At 43.3% G+C, this 10,188-nt stretch overlaps 1 pseudogene; it reads right to left on the bottom strand.

Annotated features, from left to right (window-relative positions):
• Positions 1-9,141: 9,141 nt before the first annotated feature.
• On the bottom strand, positions 9,142-9,656 carry LOC147859805 (large ribosomal subunit protein eL30 pseudogene; annotated as a pseudogene).
• Positions 9,657-10,188: the final 532 nt, after the last annotated feature.

The following is a 10,188-nucleotide window of genomic DNA, read 5'->3' as shown; positions in this document are numbered from 1 at the left end:
TATGATGTCACATCAACTTAATTGACATAGACTTAGTTGATAAGAACATAATAATTTATTTAGACTTATGTGTTTCCCATTCAAAAGTTAGCACCATAAATCAATTTGTTCTCAAATCAAAGTTTGTAAAATCATGACATGTATTTGGATTCAATCCAAGAAAGACATGTCGTTAATATCAAGTTAAAACGATGTAAAACATTCAATTAACATCATGCCATGGATTTGTACGTTGATTTGGTGTTAGAGATTTGTCACAATTGATATAACAATGTTTTCTCTCATACAAAAGTATTTCAAAAGTCACAATTGATAATAACAATGTTTAAACATTTTAATTTTCTACTTATTCAATTTTAGATCATCTAAATACTATCTAATCATAATGAATGGTCTATGCATTGGTCTATGATAGTTAGGGCTACTCAATTTCATGCATAATCATTCAAGACTTTGCTTTCATGTTCTTTCTACTTTTTCTTGAAATGTGGTCCACAACTAGATTATTGGAATATCATTTGAATAGTTAAAGAGGATTTGGAGTTGCGTGGTAGGTGTCAAAAAATACTTCAATCTATTGTTTAGCATATCATTGTGTAAAAATATGAACATGGATATGTGTAATCATCCACATGCATCACACAAACACCCAACAACTACATGTGGGGTAAAAGCATGAATTTAGATATGTAAAGATATTCAATGCAAGCTTATAAATTGTACATTGGTCATTTAAAATTATATTCATATAAAATATAGCTGTACACAAAGGAGACTAATGCACATATCATTTATCCACATTTGCGCAACACTATCACCACAAACTGACAAAAGTATAATCTAAAGTTGAAAGATTACCTAAGGAAGACGTTTTCCTTGAAATTGTCAAGGAGTGTTTTACATATTCATTGGTCCTTACTAAAGAATTGGTTTGCTTATACAAATTGTAGGTTATATTTCTCGAGATGTAAGGATGCTCAGTTACCCTAACATCAAACCACTTACTAAAGAACTGGTTTGGTTATATAAATTGTAGGTGACATTTCTCAAGATGCAACCATACTCACTTACCCTAACATTAAACCATTGTAATTAGCCTTTACAAGTGGTCCCTATGGTTATAACTTATACCTATTAAATATAATTTTGATAATATATTATATGACTGTATGCTATATGTAGAAAAATGAAAGAAATGTGACACGAATGAAAATTGTTCCAAATTTATCTAAACACATTTATAATTTAGTTATTCTTATTAATATACTTTTGTTCACATAAGACAGACACTATGTTTCCAATTCGTGGAAGTTTGTCCTAGGAAACCTCAAAGTGGGGTGACAATTCAATACAAATATTGATGACAAATAAGATAAAATGAAAGCAAATATGTAAACATCAAATTCATGGGAGACATACAAACCTTAGTGCAATTACACGAGAGAAAACTGAATAACTTGATATGAATAAGAAAGTGATTGCAAAAAATATGATGATTGAGAATAATCCAACCTTTCCATAGTGCCTAGGATTAGATTCATGTAAGAAAGACGACTAAGGGTTGAAGGTTCATAGCTAAAAAGCCAAAAACCTAGAGGAACCTTTAGAATTGACGAGCAAGGAATTATAATGGTAGGCCTTAGGTAACTTGTCGCAAGAAATGTATGGGGACAAGTCCACAATAGATGAAGATATGTAACAATATATCAATAGGAAATATATCAAGTAGACATCACCAAATTAAAAGATTGAGGATCAAAAGAGAATGTATTCTATGATTCCCCTTTTATTCTCATCTCCACCAAACAAATGGTATGTGTGTATTGCATTCGAATGATAAATACGTCCAAAAAACAACCATATAAAAGAAGCCGCAAGCACTTGCAACAATGATTAGAGATGGGTTAGTGACAAAACTAAACAACAAAGCATATTTTGCATGAACACGTTTGCAAGTGTGAGAATCACTTTCAAATCCAATGTTCTCTTTTTTTTGTTTTCATAAAATGTAGTGGATCAATATTAAAATGACATGGCAATACATATGAACCACAAGTATCCACAAAATAGTGAGGATCTTATGGCTAGGTAAACATGTTGGAAGAAAGGTCCCTCCGGATGGGAAGGGAGAAGAACAGTGCCCGGAACCGGATGAGGAGTACCCGGCTTCAGAGAGCCGGATGGTGCAGACCCGGTGAGAACCGGATGAGGAGTACCCGGCTACGGAGAGCCGGATGGTGCAGGCCCGGTGAGAACCAGATGAAGAGTACCCGGCTACAAAGAGCCGGATGGTGCAGACCTGATGAGGAGTGCTCACTGGATGAAGAGACATATTTGTAAATATGTTTCTGAGAGTCCATCATGGCTATATTTGTAAATAGCCGAAAAGTAATATTAGTATAAATATGACTTAGGGCAAACTTTTAGTGGAACTGTGTACAGAGAGAGAGAGAGAGAGTGAGAACGAGGTCGTTGCCTCTGTTGAAACCGCCGCCTGTGGCGAAGATCGTGAGCACGAGGTCGTTGCCTTCGTGAACTCACTGTTGTACATTCTAACATAGTGATAGTTTGCAGCCTGTGGGCTGCCGTGGTTTTTTCCACGTAAACATCCTGTGTACTCTTCTCGTTTCTGTGTCGTGCATTTATCTCCCGTTTCTTTTCTGTGTATGATCCTAAGCTCGGTTGTGGCCGAGCGTTGCGTATACGGAGCGTGCAGTTCTTATCAAGTGGTATCAGAGCAAAACGACACAGAAAATGGACGATTTGTTGGGAGGCATGTTCAAGCTCACCGGCTCCAACTATTCAGTGTGGAAGTTGAAGATGAGGGACATGCTCGTGGTTAAAGACCTCTGGCTGCTGGTTCAGTTCGGGGACAAGAGACCGGACAAAATCGACGCCGCGATATGGGAGGTGATGCACATGAAGACAACGGCGTACATACGGTGCTTCATCGACATGAGCCTGTACAACAACTTCAATGAAGAGAGCAAGGCTCATGAGCTCTGGGAGAAGATCGACATAATGTTTCAAAACAAAAATGCAGTTAATCAGGTTTCGGTATTCCGGAAGCTAGTAAGACTCCGGTACCAAGATGGCTCTAGCATGGCGGAGCACATGAATGCCTTCCAGGGGCTGATACACCAGGCAACATCATTGGAAGTACCTCTCGCCGACGAGGTACTAGCGCTACTCCTGCTCGGTTCCCTCCCGGATAGCTGGGAGACGTTGGTTGTCACCTTGGGCAACGCTGGGCCGGAAGGGAAACGATTATCCCTAGCAAGAGTAAAGTCGAGGTTGCTAGATGAGGAGGTGCGTCGGAAAGATAAAGATACGAGCTCTGACTCCAAAGCGCTCCTTACCGAATCGGAACGCGGAAGACAAAGAAACCGTAGTCCCCAGAACCGGGAAAAGTTGGGGACACGGTCAAAGTCAAGGGGGAGACCTACTTGCTTCTATTGCGGCAAGCCGGGACACTTCCATAAGAACTGTCGGCATTTTCGAAAGGACAAGGAAACCGACGGTACCGATTCGAAGCGGATACCGGACCGGAACGGTAAAGACCGGAGGGGAACGGACCGGAAGGGGACGACGGCAATCGCGGCAAGTGAAGAAGAGTTGATGCTCATCACCGACGAGAGTGAGATAAACCTTGCCGGCGACGAGATGACCTGGGTGGTAGACTCCGGAGCGTCGTTCCACCTCACCCCGGACCGGAAATGCTTCTCATTCTACTCAGCCGGTGATCACGGCTGTGTCCGGATGGGGAATGAAGGTACATGCCGAATTGTCGGCATAGGAGACATGTGGCTGACAACACCAACCGGATGCAAGTTGCTGCTGAAGGATGTCCGACACGTTCCGGAGGTTCGTCTGAACCTGATATCAGCCGGTCGGCTAGATGATGAAGGCTACACGGGTAGCATCCGGAACGATGTCATGAAGTTCAGCAAAGGGAGCCTGATTGTGGCTCGGGCCCAGAAGGTCAACACACTGTACCTGATGAATGCCCGGTTATGTCCGGAAGAAGTGAACGTGGCATCCGACACTGCTGGTGAGCTGTGGCACAAGAGGCTCTGTCATATGAGCGAGAAGGGGATGAAGAGGCTTGCAGACGACAACCTCATTCCAGTGAAGAACGTGCACTTGGAGAAGTGCACTGATTGTCTGGCCGGTAAGCAAAACCGGACCTCCTTTCGACCAAGGCCATCGATGAGACGTGATGCACCACTGGAGTTGGTGCATACGGATGTGTGTCAAGTAGACACGAAGTCACATGCCGGAGCGCAGTACTTCGTGACGTTCATAGATGACCACAGCCGGAAGCTGTGGGCCACGCCGTTGAAGACGAAGGATCAGGTGCTATCCATCTTCAAAGAGCTCCACGCGAGAGTGGAAAGAGAAACCGGCCGGAAGCTGAAGGCGGTTCGAGCAGATAACGGAGGAGAATACCGGGGGCAGTTCGAGGAGTACTGCCGCTCGAAGGGAATCCGACTCGAATTTACCGTGCCGAAGACGCCGGAACTAAACGGACTGGCCGAGAGGATGAACCGGACCATAATGGAGAGGGTCCGGAGTATGCTAGCACATGCAAAACTACCCAAGAAGTTTTGGGCTGAGGCATTGTCGACGGTGGCAGATGTGATAAATAGATCACCCTCAGTACCCTTGGACGGAGACACACCACAAAGAGTATGGACCGGTAAGGAAGTATCCTACCGGCATCTGAAGGTGTTCGGGTGTCTCGCGTACGTGCATGTAGCTAAGGACCGGAGAGGAAAGTTATATCCAAAGACCCGGCCATGCATATTCCTCGGTTACGGTGACGACGAGTTCAGCTACCGAGTGTGGGACCTAGTCGACAAGAAGGTATTCCGGAGTCAAGATATTATCTTCATGGAGGACAAGACGCTCGCCGACTGGGAGTCGGAGAAGAAGATAATGAACTCCGAGTCGACCGGTAAGGATCGACTCTACGATGAGCAGACCCAACCGGCAAGAGACCGGTTAGCACTCGAACGACTAGCCGGTTACGGTGAGGATACCGAACAGGCTGAAGAAGAAGTGGAGGAAGTTGAAACCGGAACCGGCCAAGACCCCGAATCGGATTCAGATGAAGAGCAAATGGAAGAGCCGGTTACTGTCAAGAATAGTACTAAAGCAGAGATGGAATTAGTACTAAGAAGAGTAGTACTATTAGTACTAAGAGGATGGGACTGCGTAAGATTCCCGAGAGAGAGGAAGTGAGAAGAGGAGAGAGAGAGATAGGATGATGACAGCAGCTCTTATATTATATGAAAGATAAGTACAAATCGGCTAAGAGGCTTAAGACTGGTGTTGAACCAATTTGGTTCAAAACAATGCCTCGTGCCTCCTTCTATAGTGTTTTTAGGAATAATCCTGAAGCTTCTAGAATGTTCTAGAGAGATCTGGAATATACATCAATTTTCTATGATAAAGCATAAATGAAAATAATATCCTACAAATTACAATTCATAGTCTAATGGTAAGAGCTCGACCCATGTAGCATAAGGTCATGGGTTCAAGTCTTGCCATACCGTGATAGTTACCGAAGCCCGAAGACGGAGATATCCCCTCAAAGAGAGAAGGGTGCCCCAGAGATTTCCGGATGCAGAGCATGTTCTGCTGACCGATGAGGGGGAGCCGGAAAGCTTCGAAGAAGCGAAGGATGACACCCACAACCACAAATGGTTAAGTGCCATGCAGGATGAGATGGATTCCCTGCATGAGAACCATACGTATGAATTTGTGGAGTTGCTGAAAGGAAAACGGGCACTTCGAAACAAGTGGGTGTACAAGTTGAAACCGGGAGACGCCGGCAACCCCCCGAGATACAAAGCCAGGATCGTGGTGAAGGGGTTCCAGCAGAAAAAGGGTGTGGACTTTGACAAGATATTTGCCCCGGTAGTAAAGATGACCTCCATCCGGACGGTGCTGAGTATAGCGGCAAGCATGGACCTCGAGGTAGAACAGCTGGACGTGAAGACGACATTCCTTCACGGCGACCTCGAAGAGGAGATTTACATGCAGCAACCGGAGGGATTTGTGGAGAAAGGGAAGGGGCACCTGGTATGCCGGCTAAAGAAGAGCCTGTACGGACTAAAGCAGGCTCCTTGACAATGGTACCGGAAGTTCGATTCCTTCATGACCGATCAAGGGTACCACAAGACGCAGGCCGATCACTGCGTGTTTGTGAAGAAGTTCGAAGGAGGCGACTTCCTGATACTCCTTCTGTACGTGGACGGTATGTTGATCGTCGGACGAGACCAAGCCAAAATACGGATGCTGAAGAAGGCTCTCAACCGGACCTTCTCAATGAAAGACTTGGGTCCGGCAAGACAGATGCTGGGGATGCATATTATTCGGAACCGGTCAATGAAGCAATTATGGTTGTCACAGGAGAAGTACGTGACAAAGGTGCTTCAGCGGTTCAACATGTCAGATGCGAAACCAGTCGGATCGACACTTCCAGCAAACTGCAGGCTATCCGGTAAGCAAAGCCCGAAGACGAAAGCAGAGAAGGCGGATATGATGAAGATTCCATACACCTCTGCCGTCGGGAGCTTGATGTACGCAATGGTGTGTACCCGACCGGATATAGGATACGCAGTCGGAGTGGTGAGCCGGTTTATGAGCAATCCCGACAAGGAGCATTGGAACACGGTCAAATGGATACTCCGGTATTTGAACGGCACCTCAAATATGTGTCTCCGATTCGGCTCCGGAAAACCTCAACTTGACGGTTTCACCGATTCGGACATGTCGACTGATGTGGATACCAGCCGGTCTACATCCGGGTATGTAATGACATATGCAAGGGGAGCTGTCTCGTGGTAGTCGAGGCTGCAGAAGACAGTTGCATTGTCAACCATGGAGGCGGAGTACATGGCGGCTGTGGAAGCCGGCAAGGAAATATTATGGATGACGGACTTCATCGGAGAGCTCGGTATCCGGCAAGATGAATACCGACTCTATTGTGACAGTCAAAGTGCCATCCACCTTGCTAAGAATGCGACCTACCATTCCCGGACGAAGCATATCCAACGAAGATATCACTGGATCTGGGAAAGAGTAGATGACCAGGAGTTTGTACTGACGAAGATCCACAGGGCCGAGAACGGGTCAGATATGCTGACCAAAGTGCTGATACCCGACAAGCTGGATGCATGCCGGAAGAGGATCAGACTAGTAAGACACCCCATGCCGGAGTGAAGGGGGAGTTTGTTGGAAGACAGGTCCCTCCGGATGGGAAGGGAGAAGAACAGTGCCCGGAACCGGATGAGGAGTACCCGGCTTCGGAGAGCCGGATGGTGCAGATCCGGTGAGAACCGGATGAGGAGTACCCGGCTACGGAGAGCCGGATGGTGCAGACCCGGTGAGAACCGGATGAGGAGTACCCGGCTACGGAGAGCCGGATGGTGCAGACCCGGTGAGGAGTGCTCATCGGATGAAGAGACATATTCGTAAATATGTTTCTGAGAGTCCATAATGGCTATATTTGTAAATAGCCGAAAAGTCATATTAGTATAAATATGACTTAGGGCAAACTTTTAGTGGAACTGTGTACAGAGAGAGAGAGTGAGAACGAGGTCGTTGCCTCTGTTGAAACCGCCGCCTATGGCGAAGATCGTGAGCATGAGGTCGTTGGTTCCATGAACTCACTGTTGTACATTCTAACATAGTGATAGTTTGCAACCTGTGGGCTGTCGTGGTTTTTTCCCTAGTTGGGGTTTTCCACGTAAACATCCTGTGTACTCTTCTCGTTTCTGTGTCGTGCATTTATCTCCCGTTTCTTTTCTGTGTATGATCCCAAAGCATATTTTGCATGAACACGTTTGCAAGTGTGAGAATCACTTTCAAATCCAATGTTCTCTTTTTTATGTTTTCATAAAATGTAGTGTATCAATATTAAAATGACATGGCAATACATATGAACCACAAGTATCCACAAAATAGTGAGGATCTTATGGCTAGGTAAACACTCAAAGGTGGTGCAAGAATACCTTAGCATTAAGGCAACTCCTACAAAGTTTGATTGCCAGAACAATGAAATCAATTGTTGGGAGCCATCAAACATGAACATGTTTTTCATACTCAAATTGTACAATAGATCATAATGCCTACATAAATGAAACACTATATTATACAATGAGAAGGGTAAAACCTATTGAAAGAGTGAGAAACCCTGATTAGTGATGTTGAAAATTGCAACATAATAATCTCAATAGATTTAAAGATTCAACATGGAAGGAATCTTTACCCAACATCATCCTCAATCACAGTAAGCAAAAGTATGTTTGCCATGAATTAGTAAAAAATATGAAGCTATTCGTCAATCTTTGAAACAAGATTAGTTCATCAATCCAGCAAACGTTGTAAAGACATTGTCAAAAACATACTTTCATATAGACTAAAGATGGAATTCTCATTTTGTGTCCAACACTAAATTTCATCATCGTATGGTTTGAGTAATCTTCCAATAAAATGACACCGTTAGTACCAATCAAGCTTTATCTTTCATCAACGTTGATAGATTTCATTGATGCATGTTGTGAGTGTCGATATTTTGCTATTGAATAATTATAGTAAATAGCACACACTAAGAAACAAGGCCAGATGGCTGAATCTTTATGGGACCTCTAGTCCTAATTGTAAAAGGAGATAGTCTATTGGTTTGAGTGAAATTCTTGTATTGTATTGTTTATTGTTGTAACAATTGTGAATATAGTGCTTTTGCTTTGTCCACTACTCTTAGTGTTTGATATTCCTCTTATCTTTCTTTTCTTCATGAAAACACACAACTATATTAATTATGTGAAAAGAACTACAATGTTAACACTCTATCCATCACACAACTCTCTCTCTCTCTTTTTCTCGTAATACCTTACCCTAGTGGTAAGTTCTTAACACTACAAGCACTGCATCATGGGTTCAAAACCCAATCTCCTCACCTCTCTATTATATATTTCATATACTCTTTCTTATATTAATTCACTAGATGCCACTGTGGAATGTAGGGGTTGAACCCATGACCACCTGGTCTCCATTGGGCAACCTTACCAACTGAGCTACATCCATCTGAGCTTCTCTCTCTTTCTCTCTCTCTCGGTAATTAAAATATCATTTAAAGCAACAAACCAGAGACGTTGAATTGAGAACTCATCCATACAACATATCTCCATTGTAAGCGATACAAATTCATTTTCAGTTATATCATCGAGGAAACACGACAAATTTGTTTCCTAACAAAACTCTATAACACCATATAAAAAAAAGGCTTTCTACTCGGTTGGCATCGTCTTGATGATGTCAGAATCACCAGGGTCAGTGATGCTTAAGCAACACACTCTATAATACTTCCCACAAGTAGTGCCTAGATCCACGTTCTTTCTAGTGTAATGGTGAACTCCAGTTTTCGAGAACATTGCATAGTATTCAATCTTTGATTTCCTCAACGGGGGTCAGTTGCTGGCTATAGTGATGAGTTTACCTTTGCCACCACGAAGAGACTTTAAAGTGTTCTTGTATCCCAAAGTAAATTTCCCACTCTTCACAACAAGTGCAAGCTTGTTATTGATGCTTTCTTGAGCCTTTTTTGTCTTCTTGGCAAACACCATAGCTGCAGCTTCTACAACCTCTCTCTTTCTCTTTCTCTCTCTTAGAGAAATGGTTGCCAAGTTTGTAAAGGAAGACAGTGTTGAAGAAGTCACCATTGGGAATGTTGTCATTATGCTTCTACTATACTTTAGGAGATGCATAAAAGCTTATGAAGACATTTGAAAAAATTTGCATACATACTAAATTAAGTGTCAATAACTCTAAAACAAAGATTATGCTTGTGAAGAGCCAAAAAAAGATAAGTCATGCACTATGTACAATAATGAGCCACTTGAATGTGTGGAAAACTTCAAATATCTTGGCCTTGAAGTTACTTCAAAATCATAGATGGAACGAATGTGCTACATGCCACTTAGAGGCAAGAAAGGGCAGTTGCCCTAGCCCAGTTAGTATATAATGGGCTTTGTAACCTAGTTTGTGAGGGTTTCTATCGTTAGAGAGTTGTTGCCTCCATTGTATCGTAACTCAGAGTTTGAATAATTATACAGTTACATCTTGTGTGCCTCTCTGCCTATCGATCCCTCTTTCTCATTCTGTATTCTTGATCTTACC

This window comes from Azolla caroliniana, unplaced genomic scaffold, assembly GCF_043228905.1.
Source record: "Azolla caroliniana isolate FFs.n. ecotype wild unplaced genomic scaffold, voAzoCaro1.0.p SCAF_9, whole genome shotgun sequence".
Taxonomy (NCBI): domain Eukaryota; kingdom Viridiplantae; phylum Streptophyta; class Polypodiopsida; order Salviniales; family Salviniaceae; genus Azolla; species Azolla caroliniana.
Note: the sequence above shows the minus strand (reverse complement) of the source record. Positions and strands in the feature narration are given on the sequence as shown.